This window comes from Cervus canadensis, chromosome 8 (assembly GCF_019320065.1).
Source record: "Cervus canadensis isolate Bull #8, Minnesota chromosome 8, ASM1932006v1, whole genome shotgun sequence".
NCBI lineage: Eukaryota > Metazoa > Chordata > Mammalia > Artiodactyla > Cervidae > Cervus > Cervus canadensis.
In genome coordinates this window covers 15,974,007-15,986,015 of record NC_057393.1, presented here as the reverse complement: position 1 = coordinate 15,986,015, position 12,009 = coordinate 15,974,007, and the positions used below count along the sequence as shown (strand labels likewise).

At 38.8% G+C, this 12,009-nt stretch overlaps 1 protein-coding gene and 2 pseudogenes across 4 annotated transcripts in view; 1 reads left to right on the top strand and 2 right to left on the bottom strand.

Annotated features, from left to right (window-relative positions):
• Nucleotides 1–12,009, top strand: part of ATRNL1 (attractin like 1) — a 740,683-nt gene that overhangs the window by 64,240 nt on the left and 664,434 nt on the right. The gene's annotated exons all lie outside the window — the stretch shown is intronic.
• On the bottom strand, nucleotides 1,036–1,601 carry LOC122445895 (annotated as a pseudogene).
• Nucleotides 9,510–10,445, bottom strand: LOC122445894 (annotated as a pseudogene). The gene has a single exon (XR_006270722.1). The product of XR_006270722.1 is annotated as a 60S ribosomal protein L6-like (transcript).

Here is a 12,009-nt window from a genome sequence, read left to right as displayed (position 1 = left end):
TCAGCCTCAGCATAAGTCCTTCCAATGAACATTCGGGATTGACTTCCTTTAGGATTAACTGGTTTGTTCTCCTTGCAGTCCAAGGGACTCTCAAGAGGATTCTCCAGCTCCACAGTTCAAATCATCAATTCTTTAGTGCTCAGCCTTCTTGATGGTCCAACTCTCACATCTGTACATGACTACCAGAAAAACCATAGCTTTGACTATACGGACCTTTGTTGGCAAAGTTATGTCTTTGCTTTCGAATATGCTGTCTAGGTTTGTCAGAACTTTTCTTCCAAGGAGCAAGCATCTTTTAATTTCGTGGCTGCAGTCACCATTCACAGTGATTTTGGAGCCCAAGAAAATAAAGTCTGTCTAAAATCTACTTTACTGCTCCTGGTTAGGTCTTCTCTTCCTTATTTATGATTTTTTATATTAACTTGATCTATCATGCTCTGAAACTTAATAAAAGTATAAAAATACTAGTTTATTTTTGCTTTTATCTTCTTATATATTCTTGAATTTATGCTTTGTAGAACTTGCTATCATGGATATTCGTATCTACTAAATCTTTATTGTGAATTGTGTCTTTTAATAGTATAAGGTGCTTTGTTTATTGTTTTCTGATCTGATTTCTACCTTGTCTATTATTAATATTATGGCTCTTGAATTTTGGGGGATGGCAAGTTGGTCTTTTCTTGGTGTATTTTTGCCCATTTCTTTATTGTTAACCATTCAGAATCACTTTGTTTTAAATGTATCTCTTGATTACAAGAGAAAGTTGGATTTTGTCTTGTGATCCCATCTGATTTTTGTACATTATCTGTGTTTTGTTGTCTTTTTTTTTTTATAACTAAAGAACATTTATTTGTTTTTCACCAAGACTTTTATCTTGAGGATGTAACTAAACTGTGCCTCCACTCCCCACCCCAATTTGAAGGAGGATTGGTACAGTGGGTGTTATAAAGCAGGTATGAACAGTTTGAGGGACTGGAACCAACGTTAACTGACAAAAACCAACTTCCATCTAAATCATCATAAAAATGTTTAAATAAAAAAAAAAGGGGGGAGGGAGGGGGAAAAAGGGGTTTTCAGATTGAACAAGATCATCACATTTTATCTAATACATTCAGTTCTGGCTAGGGTATACCAAAATGGAAACAGGATAACTATAATACAAAACTTCCACTACAGCACACTGCACACATCTGTATTCCAAGCCCACCCCCGTTCCCCTGATGCTTCCAAACTCAACTATTTCCCAGCCTGTTGGGCCTGTCGAAGAAGGAGCACGTAGATCTTCTCTTTAATCCAGTCTTTGTTATAAGGCTGGTGTGTCTGGGTATCAGCTTGGTAACCAGGCAGCTGAGGTCTGCCAGGTCATCAATAAAATCAAACAACTGACTGATATCACATGTGATAGAGGGGCTGTTGGGATTCATTCTCTTCAGATGGTCTTCATACATTTTACAAACACCTTCCTTACACTCATTCACAGATTCACAGTCAGCGTAAGTTCTGCCTCCTGGCCTCTTGGTAGGCTGTACCAGTAAGATGGTGTGAGACATCGCGCCAAAGTCTCCCGCTGCAGCCTAAGCCGACTCCGCTGCCGTGCACGAGCTTATCTGCAACCTGTTGTCTTTTTTTTATTATAGCTCTTCTCATGTTGAGGGAGAGTGGGCCCATTTTTTGTGGGAATGAGAGGGGTAACTTTTGAGATCTGCCATTAGGTTTCTCCCATGTTCCTTGTTCCTTGTCTTCCTTTCTGCATCCTTGCAGGTTTCTCTGTCTGGTTCTCTTAGTTTCATTGGCTTTTTGCACATTCACATCTGATTTGGAGTTGTTGAGTTTATTTTCATTCCCAGTTTCTCTGGAAATTTAATTTTCTTTTCTTTCACTTCCCCCACTTCATGTTTTTCTTATTTTGTATGTCTTGGGGAGAACAGGAAGATTCAGGATTAAACCATCATCATGCTTTTGAATTTGAACCATAATGTGATGACTTTTGAAGTTTTAAGATGAATACTTAATTAAGTTGACTGTTAACCAGAACTTTTACTCTTTGGTCAACTTCCAATTTACAGGCTACTGTTTTCTACTAATTTAATTAATTTTGTTTTGTTTTGAACACATTTGACATTATTATAAGTATTTAATGCAAGGGGTCACAATCTTTTCCATAAAGGGACAGGTAGTAACCATTTTAGGCTTTGTGGCCCATATGGTCTTTGTCAAAACCAATCAACTCTGCTGTTATAACATGAAAGGAGCCATAGACATCAACAGATGGGCGAGGCTTTGTTCTAGACTTAGCCTTGGGTCTTAGCTTGCCTACCCCTGCTCTAGAGAGAGAGTGTGTGGACTTCTAGGGGCCTAGCAACCCAGGTCCAAAGTAAGTTAAAGTTTTGTCCCATGGGTTTTTTTTTTTTTCGAGTTTATTTGCAGGATGAATTTATGCCCCAAAGTGACATGATGTCTAGTCTATAACCAAACTAGTTTTTTCTTCTGTGTAGAGCCTAAACTGAAATAGAATTTTTTTCTGTTTGCCTCTGCAGAAAAGATTTTAAAAACTCACCTTTCATTAATAGTTAAACCCTTTAGGGATCCTGACTTTATATACAAGTTCTGTGATGCAATAACTGCATGAGTTTACCTGTGTGTCTGTTAGTTGCTCAGTTGTGTCCGACTCTTTGTGACCCCATGGACTGTAGCCCACCAGGCTCCTCTGTCCATGGGATTCTCTAGGCAAGAATACCGGAGTGGGTTGCCATTCCTTCTCCAGGGTGAGTTTACCTGTAGTATTGGCCATTAAAACCAATTCTGTAGGCCAGCTGATTGGCACATGCCTTCCCTACCCCATCTGCCATCTGAATATAGTTTACAATTCACAGAATGCATTTTACTTTTTACATATTTCCCTTTATTGAAGGATAGGCCTGAGATATGGTGGTGACTATACTTCCACAGACGTTAGGAAGGCACAACAAATTTGTTCTGATCTCAAATATTAATATAGATTGTTATTTGTTTTTATTTGGAATAATTTGATTATAGAATGTCAGTTGTAGTTTTGTTAAATTTAAAAGTATTGAGGGTTTTTTTTTTGGCTTATTCTGTAATCAGTATTATTTCTGTCAATGAGTAAATTTATCAGAAGGATAAATTTTTGATTTGATTTTTGCCCTATTATTTGTATTATTTGTCAGGCACCTTTATGAGTGTAGTATAAGATAGAAATGGGAAGAATACATGATTTATGAATTTTATAAGGATAGTAAACTAATTATGAGTAGTTTTAAAATTCTGTGAATTACTTAGGTACAAAGTAAAATTCATTTTTTCTAAAATTATATCTTAATAATAAAATTAGCATATTAATATTCAGTTCAGTTCAGTTCAGCTCAGTCGGTCAGTCGTGTCCGACTCTTTGCGACCCCATGAACCACAGCACGCCAGGCCTCCCTGTCCATCACCAACTCCTGGAGTCGATCCAAACTCATTTCCATTGAATCAGTGATGCCATCCAACCATCTCTTCCCCTGTCGTCCCCTTCTCCTCCTGTTCTCAATCTTTCCCAGCATCAGGGTCTTTTCAGATGAGTCAGCTCTTCGCATCAGGTGGCCAAAGTATTGGAGTTTCAGCTTCAACATCAGTCCTTCCAGTGAACACCCAGGACTGATTTCCTTTAGGATGGGTTGGTTGGATCTCCTTTCAGTCCAAGGGACTCTCAATATTACTTTACTCCTAAAGCATTTTGAATTTGTAGCTTATTGTTAAAGGATGTGATGTCAAAAAAATAATCTGTAAGTACTTCCACTTTTAAAAGTGCTTAGAAAAGAATACAAAACAATAGGTGTATATAGTTTAAAGGCTGTCAGAATAGCTAACAGATACCATAGACATAGCTTGTGTATACCATAGACAAGTTCTACTTCAGGTAATGATATGAAGTTAAGTAAGGCTGCTCTGAACATAAGTAAAGAGATAATTTATTATCTTAGTTATAAGTGAATGCTTATCTCTATGGGCAGAGTTAAAAACATTTTCCCTCTATTATTAGTGGTAATTACTACACTGTGATGTGACTTAGGCTGTCTTTTCTTGGCAGTTTTTGATGGCATTAGCTACCCAAATGTAGATTGGGTTTACTTTGATTATCCTTACTTTTTTAAAGCTTCTAGATAACTAAGAAAAAAAGTGTTTTGTTTTTTTTTTTAAATTAAATAGGGGCTATCTCTTCAGCCAGCATTGCAGTGAGGGTAGCTGAAAAGAAAGCTGAAGTTATAGCATAGTCATCCACGAAAACAGGGCATTTTACTAGATAAAAATTTACTCTGAAATATACTCAAAGGATGGTCTTAACCATTATGTAGAAATTCAAAAAAAAGGACCAAAAACTTTCAATTAGCATACTCCAAGTGACCACTTACTCAATTTCTAATAATACTGCAGATAATTCTGAAGTATCTTTGGCTCTGTGAATAGTACTGTGCATCTTCTCTGAGATTTTTGTAATGATTTAGAACAAAGGAACTATCTGTTTAACTTATCTCTGATTATCTTAATTTGAACATTACTTTTGAAAAATATCTGAGATACTGCAGAATACCTTTTAGTTCTTGAGACTGTAGTTAAAAGTCTTAGGTACAGTCATTGGTATTTCTGAGTTTTAGAGTATCTGCTCTGCTGGAGCACCTTCAAATATTGTGTCAACTTTGTAGCTTATTGAAGCTCAGGTTTGGTTCCACTTGGTTCCAGAGATATGCAGTAAGGCTTCTCAGCAAAGGATACACCAGGTGTTTGTCCTTCTCTTTATAGAACTTATTTCTAACAGGAAGATACAGACAGTAAAAAATAAACATAACAGGTATACTTATATGTGAGCCCACCAGGCTCCTCAGTCCATGGAATTTCCCAGACAAGAATACTAGAATGGGTTGCCATTTCCTTCTCCAAGGGATCTTCCGGACCCAGGGATTGAACTGCATCTCTTACATCTTCTGCAGTTGGCAGGCAGGTTTTTTTTACCACTGAACCACCAGGGTAGCCCCATGTGATGTATTACAAAGTAGTTATTTTTAGAGTTTGGATGTAGAGTCTGAGGAAAAATGATGAGTCAGGGATGATTCTAGAGTTTTCGGCATGAGCCGCTGGAAAGGTGAAGTTGCCATTGACTGACTTGTAGAAGTCTCTGAAGCAGGTTTGAGGTGAACGTGGTTTGAATGTCAGGAGTTCAGCTTGGACATGTTTTATGTGAGATATCCATTAGACGTTAAAGTGAAATCTTCAAGTAGTCAGTTGACTGTTTGGAGTTCCAGAGAGAGATCTGGGCTGGAGATGTAAATCTGAGAGCTCTTGGCATTTGAATGGCATTTAAAGCCATGCAACTGGATCAGATCACTAAGGAAGTGGGTTTAGATAGAAAGGAGAAAATGACTGAGCCTTAGGTTGTTCCAATAATAAGAGGTAAGGGAGAAGAAGGAAATAAGCAAGAAAGAGTACAGTGAACTAAAAGCTAAGTGATGAAAGATTATTAAACAGGAGAGTAATCAACTGTGCCAAATGCTGCTCTGCTGATGGGTCAGGTAGAATAATTACTAAGGCCTGACCAGTAAATTTAGTACTGTGCAGATCTTTGGTGATCTTGACAAGAGCAGTTTTAATGTAGTGGTGGGGTTAAAAGCCTGGCTGAATTGGATTTAAAACTGAATGAGAGGAGTGGAATCTGATATAGTGAGCAAAGCCAGCTCTTTCAAGGAAATTTGCTTGTGAAGAAGAGCAAAGAAATTTAGCGTCAGGAAATGTAGGATGCTTTAAAAACTGGGTTTTCACAGAAGCAGACCATGAAATAAGAATTCAGGTGAATTTTACTTGGAAGGTGCAGGTATCACTCAAGGGATTTGAGAAGTGATGCAGGTGTGAGAAGGCCCCCATTAAAGGGTCTGTTAGTAAGGCATGTACCAGTGGCGATGGAGCTTAGTTGCCCAGGCTTTTAAATCAGCATATACTATTTGAGTTCTATGGGCTATCTCTATAAAGTCAATCGATTCTTTATCCGAGGATTTGTTTCATTGAGTGTGGCTTGATTTATATTAAAATGTGTGCAGATAACATAACAGAATGTAACAACAGAATTCTTAGTACCGTAATAGCGTGTGTGGAGCACACGTGAATAGATCTGGTGGAGAAATTTTTTATCAGAATACCCTAGAGTAAAACTTCTAAAAATAATTGGTTATCAAGGGGTTGGGAGTGACAGTAGCCAATAAACTTCATGCAGAAAATTATTAGAAATTAACAGGAGTATGTATAATGAGAAAATTAGCTTGCAGTAAACACTCCATAAACTTTGGTTTAAGTAACAAAGTGGAGGTGGCCTTTATAATTGCATAATGATGAAAGACTCTCTGTGTTCCACAGTTGTACTTCTGCCTTTTTCATTTTCTGGAAATGGTTTAATTATCCTCTAAATTTGTGCATCTCTTTGTTTATAAATGAATATGATACATATACTGCTTTTTTTAAAAGGTATTCTTATTGTAAGAAGTTAATTTTGGAGCAGAATCCTGCTGTATACCTCTTTGTATATGTACTTCTAGTAAAGTGCAATGTTTTCAGGAATATTCCTTAAAAGTGAATCTATACTTTTCCTGAATGTTTTAAAAAGTGTATTAGCCAAATTATTTCAGTTATGAACTTTATTCTTTTTTTATGGTGATTCATATGGTACTGGATTTGATGTTCTCCATTTGTCGCTCCAGATCGATCCTCATCATTTCATTCTGCTCCCATGCCCTCCAGCTTTCAGTTGGGATCAGAAGGTAGGAGATGGGTGAGGTTAAGGTGTTTTTCCCCCCTCCCTCCCTCCCTGCTGGATCTTCCTGGTTTAATTGTGTTGTCCTGCTGAAGCCTGCACTGTCAGATGTTCTTCCCCATAGCAGTTGCTCTTTTGAGTTCTAGAAATGTTCTTCCTCTTGCTTTTTTCATGTGACAGGAGAGTAAAGGCTTGCTGCTGTGAAAGAATTTTACCCTGGTCGTACTTCTGCAGGGCTTCCCTGGTGGCTCAGACAGGGTCAGGAAGATCCTCTGGAGAAGGGAATGGCTACCCATTCCCATATTCTTGCCTAGAGAATCCCGTGGACAGAGGAGCCTGGTGGGCTACTGTCCATAGGGTCACAAAGAGTTGGGCACGACTGTGCGACCAACTCTGTCACTTTCACATACTTCTGTAAATAGTCTTTTTATTAGACTCTATGTGTGTGTCTGAACACGCTCAGTCTCTTCAATCATGTCCAATTCTGTGACCCTGTGGACTATTGCCCGCCAGGCTCCTGTGTCCCTGGGATTCTCTAGGCAAGAATACTGGAGTGGGTTGCCATGCCCTCCTCCAGGGGATCTTCCCCACCCAGGGATTGAACCCATGTTTCCTGTGTCTCCTGCATTGCAGATGGACTCTTTACCACTGAGCCTCTGGGGAAGCCCTGTTAGACTCTTCACAGTTAGTCATTTTGAGCATGTTGTGTTTTCTGTCCAGCCGCTGACTGACTGCACCTACTGTTCATTCTTAGAGATTCAAATATAACTTTTAACCTAAATGGAACTTGGTGTGTACTGAGGTATTAGGATCCTGGAAGTTGGGAGAATGAAGTGTTTCGTGAGAGGACTTCACACTTGGTTAATGGAGAAAAATGTCAAAAGAAATATAAACTTTTGAAAGAGGGTGGAGCTAGGTCCTTTAGTCCATTTCTACTACTACTGTTCTTGAATTTTTAAATTTTAGTGTGGCTATCTGTGGCATTTTAGTTTCTCTTATTGTTAAAGACTGATATATTTGCTTAACATTTTTCAAGAGCATTAACTATTCTAACTTTTAAAATAAGCAGCATTCTTAGCTGCCAATTTATTACTTTCTAATTACTGAAAAACAAACATTTGTTGAATATTCTTTTAAGTTTTCTTCTTATAATTATGTTTACTCTGACTCAACTTTATTTGGTTATTATGTCATCAAAATACAAGTAAGTAGTCATGTCTTGCTAGCAAAATCACCCTCAAAAGTACTTACCTGATAAGAGGATATTTATTTTTTTTTAAATAACAATTTGTTGTGTTCTTTTAAGTTTTCTATTTATAATAGTTCATGTTCATATTTTTTTTATTTAAAAACAAGTTTTCTGCTTTCCATTAGTGAAATCCAGAATTTCTTAAAATGCACTTTTTTTTTATTTTAAAAAAGAGAGCTTTATCACATACATATGTATGCTTATATGGGATATCATTTTGCTTATTTATATTTTAATTTTTATAAAGCAGAAATAATATTTTATGCAGTTTTCTGTGGTTTTATTTTATTTCTTTCACCAGTGTATTCCCAGGATTAATTCATGTTGTTTTGTATTCCTATAGTTAACTTTTTTGATGTCTTTCATTGTCTGACTCTTCTGTGATTTGCCTATCCATTCTCCTGTTTATAAACTTTTGGATTGGGTGTCCAGTAAAATTTACCCACAGCAGCAATTTTGAGACATTTTGGTAAAAATACTATATTTTTAAAGATAATGAAAGAAAATTCCTAGGCTCTTTAGGCAGAAAGATGAACTATCTTACAAGGGCAAGAGATTAGATTAACAGCTTGAAACTCATGGCAGCCATGGAACAAATATTTCAAGAAATTTAAGGAAAGAAAATATAAGCTAAAGGTTTTTCAGTTCAGTCAGTTCAGTCGCTCAGTTGTGTCTGACTCTGCGACCCCATGGACTGCAGCACACCAGGCCTCCCTGTCCATCACCAACTCCCAGAGTTTATTCAAACTCATGTCCATTGAGTCGGTGATGCTATCCAGCCATCTCATCCTCTGTCATCCCCTTCTCCTCCTTCCTTCAATCTTTCCCAGCATCAGGGTCTTTTCCAATGAGTCAGTTCTTTGTATCAGGTGGCCAAAGTATTGGAGCTTCAGCTTCAGCATCAGTCCTTCCAATGAATATTCAGGACTGATTTCCCTTAGGATGGACTGGTTGGATCTCCTTGCCCTCCAAGGGACTCTCAAGAGTCTTCTCCAACACCACAGTTGAAAAGCATCAATTCTTTGGTGCTCCACTTTCTTTCTAGTACAACTCTCACGTCCATACATGACTACTGGAAAAACCATATCCTTGACTCGATGGATCTTTGCTGGCAAAGTAATGTCTCTGTTTTTTAATATGCTGTCTAGGTTGGTCATAGCTTTTCTTCCAAGGAGTAAGCGTTTTTTAATTTCATGGCTGCAGTCACCATCTGCAGTGATTTTGGAGCCCCCCAAAATAAAGTCTGTCACTGTTTCCATTGTTTCCCCATCTGTTTGCCATGAAGTGATGGGACCAAATGCCATGGTCTTAGTTTTCTGAATGTTGAGTTTTAAAGGTTTTTATATTTTGCCAAATAGTTTTTCATGTGTCAAACCTATAGAAAAAACATTTTGAACATGGCCAAACTCAGATAATTCTGTACATGTGGGCCATTACCATTTTTATTAAAATAGAAATTGTGGATTTTTTTTTTTTTAAATGGACAAGTTATTTAATTAGGTTCTTTGCAAGAAGTTCAGAATACTACTTTGTGAGGGTAAATTCCATTTGTGAGAGCAAACACAGAGCGGAGGTAGCCCTGGAGCTGAGGGACAGCTTTGATTCTTCGCAGAATTTGTGAGTCCACAGCTTTCTGATCAACCTTGTGCTGCTCTGTGATCTCGTATTTCTCTCTCTCTGTGTCGAAGATCTCTCACCCTCTTGGTGTCTCGGCTTACGTAGCTTCTTCTTCTTGAAGTAAGTGTCAGTGAGATGTTCTGGGATTTTCACACCACTGATATCGATTTTGGTGGAGGTGGCAATGACAAATTTCTGGTGTGTTCTACGCAGAGGAACTCGATTGAGGGATAGAGGCCCAGTCACAAGTAGCAAGCCACTGCCCAGCTGCTTCAGGAAAATGACCCTCTTGCCTCTGTGGCGCCCCGTGAGGATGATGAGAACGGTCCCAGGAGTGATGCTGGCGCGCAGCTTCCTCACATGCTTACTGAACGGTTTCTTGCCGTGACTCAACAGTTTCCGAGGCACATCTTCAGTAGGGTAATACCTAGGCATTTTGCGAAGTTTGACCACCCGGGTACCACCATTCTTGTCGCCACCAACTGGTTTTGTGACAGTAGCAAGAACCCGAACCTTCTTTTTCTTTTCGACCTTGGATTTAGCTGCTGAATACTTTCTCTTGTACAGGGCCTTTCTGGAGTACATGGCTGATCCGGAATATCTGCCAATTCCTCTGACCAGGACAGGGTTTCGGCTGCAGTGGGGCTTCCCCTTCTTAACTTTCTTCACCACTTTCACCTTTTTAGCCTTGTTGACAGCATCAGCCTTCTTGGCTTCAGGTTTTTTCTCCTTAGTATCTGGCTTCTCAGCCTTTTCACCCGCCATCTTGCAAGATGGGAAAGAGGTGGATTTTTTTTTATAGGTTTAGCTAGTAAGTAGTTTAGGCTTGGTAGGCCATGGTCTATGTTGTCACCACTCAATTCATCCTAGAGAATAGCTCCATCTAATGAAGTGGTAATATATTTATGATATTGCAGTTTTTTGTATGGATATTAAATATCAGTAAGATATACACATGCATATTTAACTTTTACTGATACCTATTTTCACAGCTATTTGTAAGGCCTCCTCAGACAACCATTTTGCCTTTTTGCATTTCTTTTCCATGGGGATGGTCTTGATCCCTGTCTGCTGTACAATGTCATGAACCTCTGTCCATAGTTCATCAGGACTATGTCTATCAGATCTAGTCCCTTAAATCTATTTCTCACTTCCACTGTATAGTCACAAGGGATTTGATTTAGGTCATACCTGAATGGTCTAGTGGTTTCCCCTACTTTTTTCAGTTTAAGTCTGAATTTGGCAATAAGGAGATCATGATCTGAGCCACAGTCAGCTCCTGGTCTTGTTTTTGCTGACTGTATAGAGCTTCTTCATCTTTGGCTGCAAAGAATATAATCAGTCTGATTTCGGTGTTGACCATCTGGTGATGTCCACCTAACAGAAGCAGAAGATATTAAGAAGAGGTGGCAAGAATACACAGAAGAACTGTACAAAAAAGATCTTCATGACCCAGATAATCACGATGGTGTGATCACTCACCTAGAGCCAGACATCCTGGAATGTGAAGTCAAGTGGGCCGTAGAAAGCATCACTAGGAACAAAGCTAGTGGATGTGATGGAATTCCAGTTGAGCTATGTCAAATCCTAAAAGATGATGCTGTGAAAGTGCTGCACTCAATATGCCAGCAAATTTGGAAAACTCAGCAGTGGCCACAGGACTGGAAAAGGTCAGTTTTCATTTCCAGTCCCAAAGAAAGGCAATCCCAAAGAATGCTCAAACTACCCCACAATTGCACTCATCTCACACACTAGTAGAGTAATGCTCAAAATTCTCCAAGCCAGGCTTCAGCAATACGTGACCCGTTAACTTCCAGATGTTCAAGCTGGTTTTAGAAAAGGCAGAGGGAACCAGAGATCAAATTGCCAATATCTGCTGGATCATCGAAAAAGCAAGAGAGTTCCAGAAAAACATCTATTTCTGCTTTATTGACTACGCCAAAGCCTTCAACTGTGTGGATTGCAATAAACTGTGGAAAATTCTGAAGGAGATGGGAATACCAGACCACCTGACCTGCCTCTTGAGAAACCTGTATGCAGGTCAGGAAGCAACAGTTAGAACTGGACATGGAACAACAGACTGGTTCCAAATAGGGAAAGGAGTACGTCAAGGCTGTATATTGTCACCCTGCTTATTTAACTTATATGCAGAGTACATCATGAGAAACGCTGGGCTGGGAGAAGCATAAGCTGGAATCAAGATTTCTGGGAGAAATATCAATAACCTCAGATATGCAGATGACACCACCCTTATGGCAGAGAGTGAAGAGGAGCTGAAAAGCCTCTTGATGAAAGTGAAAGAGGAGAGTGAAAAAGTTGGCTTAAAGCTCAACATTCAGAAAACTAA